We start from the raw sequence: 11,649 nt of genomic DNA on the forward strand, positions 1-11,649 counted from the left end.
TTTTAAAGAAACAAAAATTCTTAACACAGTTTCTGATTTTATAATTTAATATCTTCTCTCTCTTTTAGTTAGTTTTGATTAGAGTGTGTCCATCTGTTTTATTTTCTCCCAAACCCAAACCTTTATTTTTTGGATTCTTTATCATCTCTTTATATAATTTTTTTTAATTTCTGCTCTCAATTTGATAATTTCTTGATCTCTACTCCTTTTTGTGTGCTTATATATTTTTCTTCTAGACATTTCAGGTCTGCTGTTACATGGATGGTATGAATGTTCTCCAGTATCTTTATGTAGGCACTTTGTGCTATGAAGTTTCCTCTTAGTATCACTTTTCATTCCTCATTATTTTCCATGAGTTTGCATGTGATATGTATTTATTTTCTATGAATTTTATGCTTTTCAAATGTTTTATTTCTGTTTGAAACCTTTTTTTTTTCACTTATTTAAAGGTTATTCACTTTCCATGAGTTTGTAAGCTTTGTGTTCTTTCTGATGCTATATATATCCAGCCTTAAGCCAGGGTGGTCTGATAGGATACAGGATGTTACTTCAATGTGCTCTAAAAACTTATATTCTGTTTGAGTATGTGGTCAATTATAAAGGATATTTCAATTAGCAATAATTGCGCCTCGGATAAACATCATTGGCTATGATACTGCCACTGCGCAAAGCTATGGATGTTTCATGAAATGATGAGAAGATGTATTTCTTTATGTTTCTGTAAAAAGTTTTGTCAATTTCAGATACTTAGTTCCTGCTGTGGTAATATAGCTGAGCTCAGGTGGTGACATATTACCTGACTGTTCTTGAATCTATCCGTAAACTGGTGTCTAGGCATCTGGGTTTGGGGCAATTATAGGCCAAGTGCTGATTTGATGTGTGGGAGTTTTGTTCTTGGGGTTCTGTTAGCACTCTGAAGTTTCAGAAAGTGTGGGATGAGTGTTGCTATTTTAATGGCCTGCTTGGCTACTGTATTCATGGTGTTCTGTTTGCTGGATGGTATGGAAAGGAAGGAGCCACATGTGTTTAGTTAGAGCACTAGGGAAGATCCTGAGAATTGGGTTTCAATTAACAAAGATATTGGGGAAGATACCCAGTATACCACCTTAGACTCCATGCAAGCATATGCTATTGTGCTGATCCAAATCCACCCTTATGTTTTAATATTTGCCAGAGAGTATATTCTTTATCTCGGGATGTCATATACTCATGACATTAATACTTCCTGAGACTTCTGTGTCATTGAATTGCAAGTGTGTAACATTCTTCCTACCTCTTGTGTTTGTTTTGAGTTTTTAAATGAAGTAATACGAGTAGTATTTTGCCTGTATGTGTGACTATGCACCTCTTGTGTACCTGGTCCTCACAATAGTCAGCCAATGGCCTCAGAACTTCAGAATTTGGAGTAATGGGTACTTGTGAGCCTGAATGTAAGCACTGGCAATTGAGCCCAGTTATTGGTAAGACCAACAACAGCTTTTCATTGCGGAGCCACCTCAACTGCCTTATGTTGCTCATTTATGACCAGCTATTCCAGTACTAATGTTTTCATCTGTCCATTTGTACCTGTTTGAACACAAATTCCCTTTTAGTAAGCTCTCATTAATATTAGAGTTTAAACTGGGACACTTCAGGTTTCTGGAAGATAGATACAGAACTGTATTGAATATATAATTTTTGTAGGAACTTCAGAAATGCCATGTAGTTCTTTGTATCTTTCTTAATTGAATGATTTTTGCAGCAGATAAAGGCCTTAACTTTACCTCATCTGGATGTCATGAAATTTGTTTTGGAGGCCAGACAGGCTTCTAGCTCAATGAGATACACATACCTCTGCTTCCTGACTACTGGAATCAAAGTCATGAGCCAATACATCCTGCTTGTCCATAATTATTGTAGTTAGTAATTGTGCATACAATTTCTGTGATCTGCGGTCTGTACTGTTCATCAGCATCCTTGCCTTGCTTACTTTATGTCTGTTAATTGACGTTTCTCTTGGAAGGCTATATTCTATTCAAAAGGTGCAGAAATTATATGAACCTCCTCATTTAGTTTACTTCTAAAATGACCAGGTGAGTACATCAGAACTTCTCTGTCATGAGATAAGTCAGGGAAGATCCAGAATTATATGAATATATTGTCGATGATGTATACTTTTACATTGTTGCCACTATTGTGCTTTCTCTTATACCCATATTTGGGATGATTTAGAATTCTATCACCTATGATGATGTGAATGTGTACTTCACTCGGGAAGAGTGGGCTTTGCTGGATCCTTCCCAGAAGAGTCTCTACAAAGATGTGATGATAGACACCTACAAGCACCTTACAGCCATAGGTAAGACAGTGAATTTTCTTTCACTATTAAGGTAAAGGGGACATCTTTTGTTGATTTTTCTCAATGATGCTCTTATATAATTTCAATTGGAATCAGGGAGAATAAATCAATCATGTTTCTAATGTTCACTGAAGAGAGAAAGTTAAATTTTCCCTAATTTTCAGTAAAATATCAACTCTTTCTGGTATATATTTTAGGCTACAATTGGGAAGACCATAATATTGAAGAACAGTGTCAACGTTCTAGAAGATATGGAAGGTAATTATCTCATGGATGCTGATATAAATATGCCTGTGAAAAATTTTCAATGTGTCCCAGGAATTTCAAAGGAAAGCAATAGTGTAAAGAATCCAATATTCTAGAGTATTAAGGAATATTAAATTCTCCCAAACTCATGTTCCTCAATGTAAGCTATTTTCCTTATATTTTCAAGGCTTTTTGATATGAATGAAGGCAGTGAAACCTTTGCTAAACAGATATTACTGTAAAAAGGACTTTTATTCAACCCAGAAATCATGGTCTCCAAAGATTACTGCCCCTCTGTCTGCTACCCTAGGCCTGGGCAGGGCAGATTCTAGGTTTCATACAACCTACCTTAGGCCTAGCAGTTTTTTGGCTTCTGAGAATTACTGCTCAATAGACACACCCTATCTTATTCTTTCTGAGCTCATAGATGGCTGATACATTTCAGCTTTTCTGGCTCAAACTCCTCTCATAGCTTCCATATTAAATCTGGCTTTTCTGCTGTCACCTAATTGCTTTGTATAGTCTCAAACTAACTCCATCTGTCTTTTCCAATCTTCAGGTCTTTTTTATTCTCTGGCTCATTTGATCTTGACCTCAGTTCTCTCCTTCCAACCTGTCTTTCTATTACTTTCCCAGTAAAACTCCCTTCATCTTCATGTAGTACCCCTTAAGAAGCTCATTTCCATTCTTGTCTCGTGAGAGATGCATGTATCATATTCTGCCAAATATTTTTCTGATTCTGTCAGCTTTTCTGCCACTACTTTTTCTTCTAACTGATTTAGTGTGTCTGGTTTTATGTTGAGGTCTTTGATATAATTGGACTTTAGTTTTGTACAGAGTGGGTAGTATGGATCTATTTGCATTTTCCTACAGGTAGATATCCAGTTAGACCAGCACCATTTGTTGAAGGTGCTTGCATTTTTTACATTGTATGCTTTTGGATTCTTTGTCAAAAATCAAGTGACTGTAGGTGTGTGTTTTTTTTTTCTGAGTCCTTTATTTGGTTCCATTGATCCACCATTCTGTTCTTATGCCAATACCATGTAGGTTTTATTACTATGGCTATGTCGTATAGCTTGAGAACAGGGATAGATATACCTACAGACAAACTGTTGTTGTACTGGATCGTTTGGGCAATTTGGGTTTTTTTTCTTTTTCCATATGTAGTTGAGAATTGTTCTTTGCAGGTCTGCAAGATTTATGTTGCTATTTTGAAGGGAATTGCATTGAATCTGTAGATTGCTTTTGGCAGGATGGCCATTTTCACTATATTAATCCTATGGATCCATAAGCATGAGAGATCTTTCCATCTTGTGATATCCTCAATTTCTTTCTTCAGGAACTTGAAGCTTTTTCAAAGAGGTCTTTCACTTGCTTGTTTAGAGTCACACCAAGGTACTTTTTTATTTGTCGCTATTGTAAAGGGTGTTGTTTCACTAATTTCTCAACCCTTTTGTCTTTGGTATACAGGAGGGCTTCTGATTATTTTTCATTTATTTTGGATCCAGCCACTTTGTTGAAGGAGTTTTTCAGCTGAAGGAGTTCTCTGGTTGAATTTTTGGGGTAACTCATGTATACTATCATATCATCTGTGATTAGTGATACTTTGACCTCTTCCTTTCTTATTTGTATCCCCTTCTCTCCTTTAGTTGTCTTATTGCTGTAGCTAGGACTTCAAGTACTGTGTTGAAGAGATATGGAGAGAGTGGGCAGCCTTGCCTTCTCCCTGTTTGCAGTAGGATTGATTGAAGTTTCTCTGCCTTTAGTTTGATGTTGGCTATAGGCCTGCTGTATATTGTCTTCACTATGTTTACGTATGGGCCTGTATCCCTGATCTCTCCAACAGTTTAAATTTGAATGGGTGTTGGATTTTTGTCAAATACTTTTTCGGCATCTAAGGAGATGATCAGGTGGTTTTTCTTCTTCATTTTGTTTATATGTAGATTACATTTTGACTATGATGTGATTTGAGTTTCTATCCTGGCCCTGTCTATTGGTGTCCAGTAGGCCTCTTTTGTGGTAATGGACATCTCTTTCTTTAAGTTGGGAACATTTTCTTCCATGATTTTCTGGAAAACATTTTCAGGACCTCGGAGCCTGGAATCTTCTTTTCCATCTATTCCTATTATTCTTAGATTTTTTTCTTTTTTTATTCTTTATTAATTAAACTTTTTCCCTTTTTTATTCCCCCTGTGGTTCCCTCACTCCTCCTGTCCCAATCCCTCTCTTCCTTCACCCTCTGCATGCATGCTCCTCCCCAAGTCCACTGATAGGGGAGGTCTTCTTTTCCTTCCTTCTAATCCTAGTCAAATAGGTCTCATAAGGAGTGGCTGCATTGTCATCTTCTGTGGCCTGGTAATGATGCTTCCCCCTTTGGAGGAGGTAATTAAAGAGCAGGCCAATCAGTTCATGTCAGAGACATCCCTATTCCTATTTCAATGGAACAAACTTGGATACTGAACTACCATCGTTACATCTGTGCAGGAGTCTTAGGTTATCTCCATGCACAGTCCTTGGTTGGATTATCAGTTTCAGGAAAGACCCCTGTGCTCAGATTTTTTGTTCTGTTGCTCTCCTTATGGAGTTCCTGTCCTCTCCAAATCTTACTGTTTCTCACTTTTTTCCTAAGATTCCCTGCACTGTGCCCAAAGGTTGCCCATTAGTCTCAGCATCTGCATTGATAGTCTGCAGGGCAGAGTCTTTCAGAGGTCCTCTATGTCAGGCTCCTGACTTGTTCCCTCTTTTCTCCTTCTTCTGATGTCCATCCTCTTTGTCTTTCTGGATAGGAATTGAGCAGTTTAGGAAGAGTCTTCCCTCTGGATTATTTTCTTTAGGTGTATAGATTTTAGTAGGTTTATCCTATATTATATGTCTGTATGAGTGAGTATATACCGTGTGCATCTTTTTCCTTCTGGGATAGCTCAATTGGGATGATCTTTTCCCGATCCCACCATTTACCTGCATTTATTATGATTTCCTTGTTTCTTATTGCTGAGTAATAGTCTATTTTATATTACCTCTTTTGTGCTTCCATTCCTCCACTGAGGGGCATCGGGGCTGTTTCCAGCTTCTGGCTATTACAAATAAGGCTGCTACCAACATTGTTTAGCAAATGTCCTTATTGTGTACTTGAGCCTGTTTTGAATATGTGCCTAGGAGTGGTGTATCTGGATCTTGAGGAAGCGCTATTCCTAGTTGTCTGAGAAAGTGCCAGATTGCTCTCCAGAGTGGTTGTACAAGTTTACATTCCCACCAGCAGTGGAGTCGGGTTCCCCTTTCTCCACAACCTCTCCAGCATGTGTTGTCTCTTGAGGTTTTTATCTTAGCCACTCTGATACGTGTAAGGTGAAATCTTAAGGTCGTTTTGATATGTATTTCCCTGATGGCTAATGAGGTTGAGCATTTCTTTAAGTGTTGCTCTGCCATTCGATATTCCTCTATTGAGAATTCTCTGTTTAGCTCTGTACACCAATTTTAATTGGATTACTTGATTTTTTTTGCTGTTTAACTTCCTTAGTTCTTTATATAGATTTTGTCTTCTCAGAGTATCCTTGATTTCTTAGAATGATTGTGTTTTCAACTTTTCTGATTTTGCTTTTTCTTTGAGAGAAGTTTAAGTTGCTGCAAGTGTATCTGAAGTACCTGAGATTCTCCCTTCCATCTCATGTATTCTATTGGTGATGCTTACTTTTGTGGTTCCTGATGTTTTCTATAAGTTCTCCAGCTCCAGGGGTTTCTCTGTTTGTGTTTTTGTTATTGGTTTTAATTCTGTTTTCACACCTTGCACCATTTCCTTCATCTGTTTGAATGTGGATTTCTGTCTTTCTGTGATGGGCTCTATTTTTTGCTGGTGTCCTCTCTATATGGCACTAATTGTGCCTCTACTTGTGCCTCTCTTCATTTGGCTATGTTTGCCTGTATTTCTTTAAGAGCTTTCGTCATTTCCTCTTTATTTCCCTCCATTTGTGTGGTTATCCAGTGATAAATGGATAAGTATAGCTTCAAAATCATTTTCCTGTGTTTCTGATGAATTAGAGTATCCATTCATTTGGGGGGGGGTTGCTGGTGAAGCCATGATGTCCTGATTTTTGTTGGATGTGTTCCTAAACTGACCACTGGCCACCTGCCTATCTGTACTCTTCACTTTTTGTTCTTGAAGTCTGTAGTTCAGACTGGTTACATCTTTCTCTGGTATATGGAGTATTCTTCAGGAAGATGGGAGAGGTCCACAGGTTTGAGTGTGTGTGTTGGAAAATCCACAAGCATAGAAGCACAAATGTGGGTGAGCAAGCTTGTGCATGGAAGTGTGCCTTGAAGGACAGTGTGTTAAAGAGTGTAAATGCCTGGAATATGTTGCTGGGGATAGTGCAGGCACAAGTGTGGTTGTTTATGCTGCCAGAGTTGGCAGACACAATGCACGTGTGCAGATTCCCTGACTATCTCAGTATCCTACAGGCCACTGGTAGCTCTGCATAGGCTCCAGGAGTTTTTTGCCTGGAGTCCACTGGTAAATCTGCAGAACAGGGGCTTCCATGTTGAGAACACTGTCCCAAGAATACCAATGTTGTCCACAGTGGGTATGTGGGTGGGAGGGATCTGATGTCCGGTTGCTAGCATAGAGGGACCCTGGATCTGGGGCTCTACAGGCACTCATTTTAAGGCATGCTCAGAGCTCTTTGGTCTAATGAGAGAACACAGGGTTTCCCCCAGTTTTCTACTCCCAGATGTGTCCCTGCTTGGGCAAATGTGGGTGTAGGAGCTCTATCAGCTCAGTGGTGCTGCAGCTGCAAAACTTGGAAGCTGGTAAAACTGTCCACTAGGGGAGTCCAGCGACAGCTGCAGAAGTGGGAGGCAGGTATAGATGTCTGATGGGAAGCCTTGTGGAGACTCTACAGTGGTCTGCAGTCCTGGGTGGCCTGTACAGCCAGCTGCCCTCCACTTAGGGTCTGGACAGCTGGTACTGTCAATGGCTGGGAGGCTCTGAAAGGCCAATACAGTTGCTTGTAGACCTGGGACATGGAAGGCTGGTGTAGCCAGCAACTGCCGCTGAGGACTTAGGAGGCCTGCCCCTGCTGTCTTAGTCAGGATGCAGGGAGTGCTCTGCTAGGAGCTGCGGGGCACTGTGGGCTGCCTCAGCTAAGGAGAAGGGATACCTGACAAGGGAAAGTGCAGAGGGATCGATTGTTCCCACTCTCAGTTTCCAGAGGAGTCCTTGGATGACATGGATCTAAATGGTCTCAGCTCATGTGTTGTCCCCTCTCCCCAAGGAAGCCACAATGTAGATGTCCTGGCTTTAGCTGCCCCTCCACTCACCAATTTCAGAGTTTCAGATCCTCAGCCTCTCAGATATGATGTGTGCTGGTAGCTACCATCTTGGATCACCCATTGTTCTTTTTTTAATAAGTATACTTTTATCAAGTTTGACACAAGTCATGTGAGCATACAGATACAGAAAATAGAAACATAACTCTCTTTCCCAGAACAAATAGAAGATATGTAGTAGTTCTTCTTTTATTCAGACTTTCTTAATGTGGTGCAAGTTTATATTTAATTTATTGATCATTAATCATAAATAAATTATTAATAAAATGTTAGAGTATTCATTGTCTCCCCAGTAGCAGTGGTGATCTTGTAGGTCTCCATCATTACATCTGTGTGGAGGTACTTTAGGGAAGGATTCACCAAAGCTCACTTTTCCTGAGTGGGCTTTTTCCTGATGTATATTATCATAAGTTATTGCATTCTAAACTTCACTATACTTGTGTACAATAGAACACATTATAAGGACCATAGTATAAATTAATATTTGTTCATGTTTCCTACATTCATTATTAATAACCAATGAATCATAAACTTGTATCACATTCATAAAGTCTAGTCAGAGCAGGGGATTTTTAATAATTAATTACTTAATTAGTTTTCTAAACTCATTGAAAATAAAGTCAAATAAATCACACTACAAAAAAATCCCTATGATTACAGGCCCTCTGGAAATTGTTGTGTTTATGATGGTTCACTTTACAAAAGCAGTATGACTACAACTAAATGAATGCATTCACTGTGATAAAGCTGAGTTCTTCCAGGTCTTTTTAAATATGTGATGAACCACTTATGGAAAAATGATGCTATAAGTGAGGCATGTAATAAAGTTTCTTATGATCAAAGGTATCTTGTAGGGTACAAAACACCCACAATCAAGGGGGAAACTATGAATGTAAACGAAGGGATAAAATGTAAATATGAACCTTTATTTTACAATTATTCCAAATTGCAACCTTAATTTACACTGACAAATAGATCATCATTGTAATGATTATGGTAAAACTTATACATATCCTAATTATCTTTGCAGGAATGAAAGAACACATATTTATGGGAAACCCTATGAAAGTAACCAGTGTGGTAAAGCCTTCACACATCGCACAGATCTTCAAAGGCTTAAAAGGAATCACAGTGGAGAGAAGCCATGCGAATATTATCAATGTGGTAAAGGCTTTTTACAACACAGTAAACTCCACCTACATAGAAAAACACATGCTGGAGAGAAACCCTATGAATGTAATGAGGGTGAGAAAGTTTTTTTCCCAACATGGAAATCTCCAAATGCATAAAAGAACACAAACAGGAGAGAAACCATACCAATGTAATCAAAGTGATAAAGCCTTTGTATGTTGTAGTGATCTCCGAAAGCATGAAAGAACTCATACTGGAAAGCAGTCCTGTGACTATAATCATTGTTGTCAAGCGTTTTCACAACAGGGTAGTCTCCAAATGCATAAAAGAACACATACTAGAGAGAAACTTTATGAATCTAACCAAAGTAGTAATGCCTTTTCATGCCCCAGTAGTCTCCAAAGGCATAAGAGAACACATACTGGAGAGAAACGCTACAAATGTAGTCAGTGTGGTAAAGCCTTTTCACACCCCGGTAGTCTCCATGTGCATAAAAGAACACATACTGGAGAGAAACCCTATGGATGTAATCAGTGTGGTAAAGCCTTTCACACAACAGTAATCTCCAGGTGCATAAAAGAACACATACTGGAGAGAAACCCTACAAATGTAATCAGTGTGGGAAAGCCTTTTCACGATACAATAGTCTCCAAGTGCATAAAAGAACACATACTGGAGAGAAACCCTATGAATGTAATCAATATGATACAGCCTTTGCAAGTTGTAGTGGTCTCCAGAGGCATAAAATAATTCATACTTCAGAGAAACCCTAGGAATGTACTCAATGTGGTAAAGCATTTCAATATTGCTGTGATCTCCGAAAGCATGAAAGATTTCATACTGGAGTGATACTCTCTGAATATTACCAGTAAAGCCTTTGCATGTCACATTTTTTTTTCAAAGCCAAGAAAAAAAATCATACTAGAGAGAAAACCTTATGTATGTATTTAGTATGATAAAATCTTTGTTCATTTCTATAGGCTTCACTTTCATGAATGATTGATACTGAAGAGAAAGCTGATGAATGTGGTATAATTAGCAATTGACTGCATCTCACTACATAGCTTGAGGTGATATGAATATGTATATATAATTTGATGTTCCATGATTCTGTATGTTTCTGCTAATTATCCGTTTGTCATTTCATCTTGAAGTACTATGTTCTATAGGAAATATATAAAAGGTTCTAGATAATGTAACAGAAAGGATAGTTACTTAAAAAGAACCACTTCTGGTGTGTGTGTGTAAGGTTCATGGGGTTTGAGGCCATGGCAGATATGTACAGAGTGGGACACAACTTTGTCCCATCTCCTTTGGCCATCTAAATATGATGATTGAGGTCTGGTTGCCTGCTTTAGACAACCTGAGGACAAGCTGCCTCCTACTGTATTCTCTGTATCTACTCAGCTATGGTGAGTCAATTCTCCAGTTCTTCCCCTCTTCTTTTGTCTTCTCAGACATGTGTACTTGTCAGTCAGAATACCAAGGAGGCCACCACTTTGTGGTCTCAAATAGGAGTTTAAATCTCCTCAGTCCCCACTTTGTCATCCCTGTAATCTCTCTGCCTAGCAGGAATAAGGATATTCTGAATAAACATTCCTATATCTCCCTTGGGTGAATATCTAGTCAATCAATAAACTCCATGAAATTCTGATCTCTGGAATGTCATTGTTCAAAAGACCTATTCCTGTAGATGAGGTATTTTCTGCTCAATAACATTATGTCATTGTTTGAATACCTTGCAGAAGATAAGCTGAGCATGGAGGAGGAATTTACAGATGGGAAGTTTTTAATATGTGGCTTGGTGAGATTACTGAGTTGTTTATCTCTTGCCTGCTGTCTAAACCTATTAAACCTAAAGGATGAATTAGGTACCATATGTTGTACTTCACACCTGAGAGAAGCTGCTGAGGTGGCTTTTTGACAGAAGTGGATCTGGCTTCCAGGTTCTCCCAGCATCCCTCAATCCCTACCTTCTAAAAGGCATGATTGGCATACTCAACTTCTACCATTAACTTTCCAGTCCTGTAGAATGGGCTTGCTATCTCCCTGAGGCTCCTCCCCATATACCTAGATATTTTGTTTTCTTCTATATACTTTTCTTCTCTCACTCTTTCTTTCTGTGTTTCTTTTCTCCCTTTCTGTTTACTCTCTGTGTGTTCTCTCTTTATTTCTTTTGCTCCCTTCCTCTCTCTGGTCACATTTATGTTTTCTGCGTGGGACCTTTAATGCAATTCCTTAGGAGCTGGGAAACCTCTGAGAACTGTTTGCAATAAGTCTGCTTTTAAATGCATTATCATGTCTGCAATTACCAAATTTCACTTGTAGGAAGAAAGATAAAGTGAAAACTTATATATTCATCACTGGTCAGAATTAGTCACAATGAAGAAATATGTTAATATGTTTCCAGGTTTCGTTAATAATTTGTGTTTTAACCATTTTTTTTTCTTTTTTACCTACCCCCTTATCGGTGGACTAGGGATGGTGCATATGGGAAGATGGGGAGTGGGTGAGAATGGGTGGATATGGAAGGGGATACAGCCAGGACACAAAATAAAGAAATCGTAAGAAATAAATAATTAAAGATGATTTCATTGTCAATCATTGATTTC

At 38.6% G+C, this 11,649-nt stretch overlaps 1 pseudogene; it reads right to left on the reverse strand.

Moving 5' to 3' along the window:
* Window positions 1-546: 546 nt before the first annotated feature.
* LOC132651404 (U4 spliceosomal RNA) lies at window positions 547-673 on the reverse strand (annotated as a pseudogene).
* Between the last annotated feature and the right edge of the window lie 10,976 nt (window positions 674-11,649).

The sequence above is a fragment of the Meriones unguiculatus genome (genome assembly GCF_030254825.1).
Source record: "Meriones unguiculatus strain TT.TT164.6M chromosome 13 unlocalized genomic scaffold, Bangor_MerUng_6.1 Chr13_unordered_Scaffold_72, whole genome shotgun sequence".
Lineage (NCBI taxonomy): Eukaryota > Metazoa > Chordata > Mammalia > Rodentia > Muridae > Meriones > Meriones unguiculatus.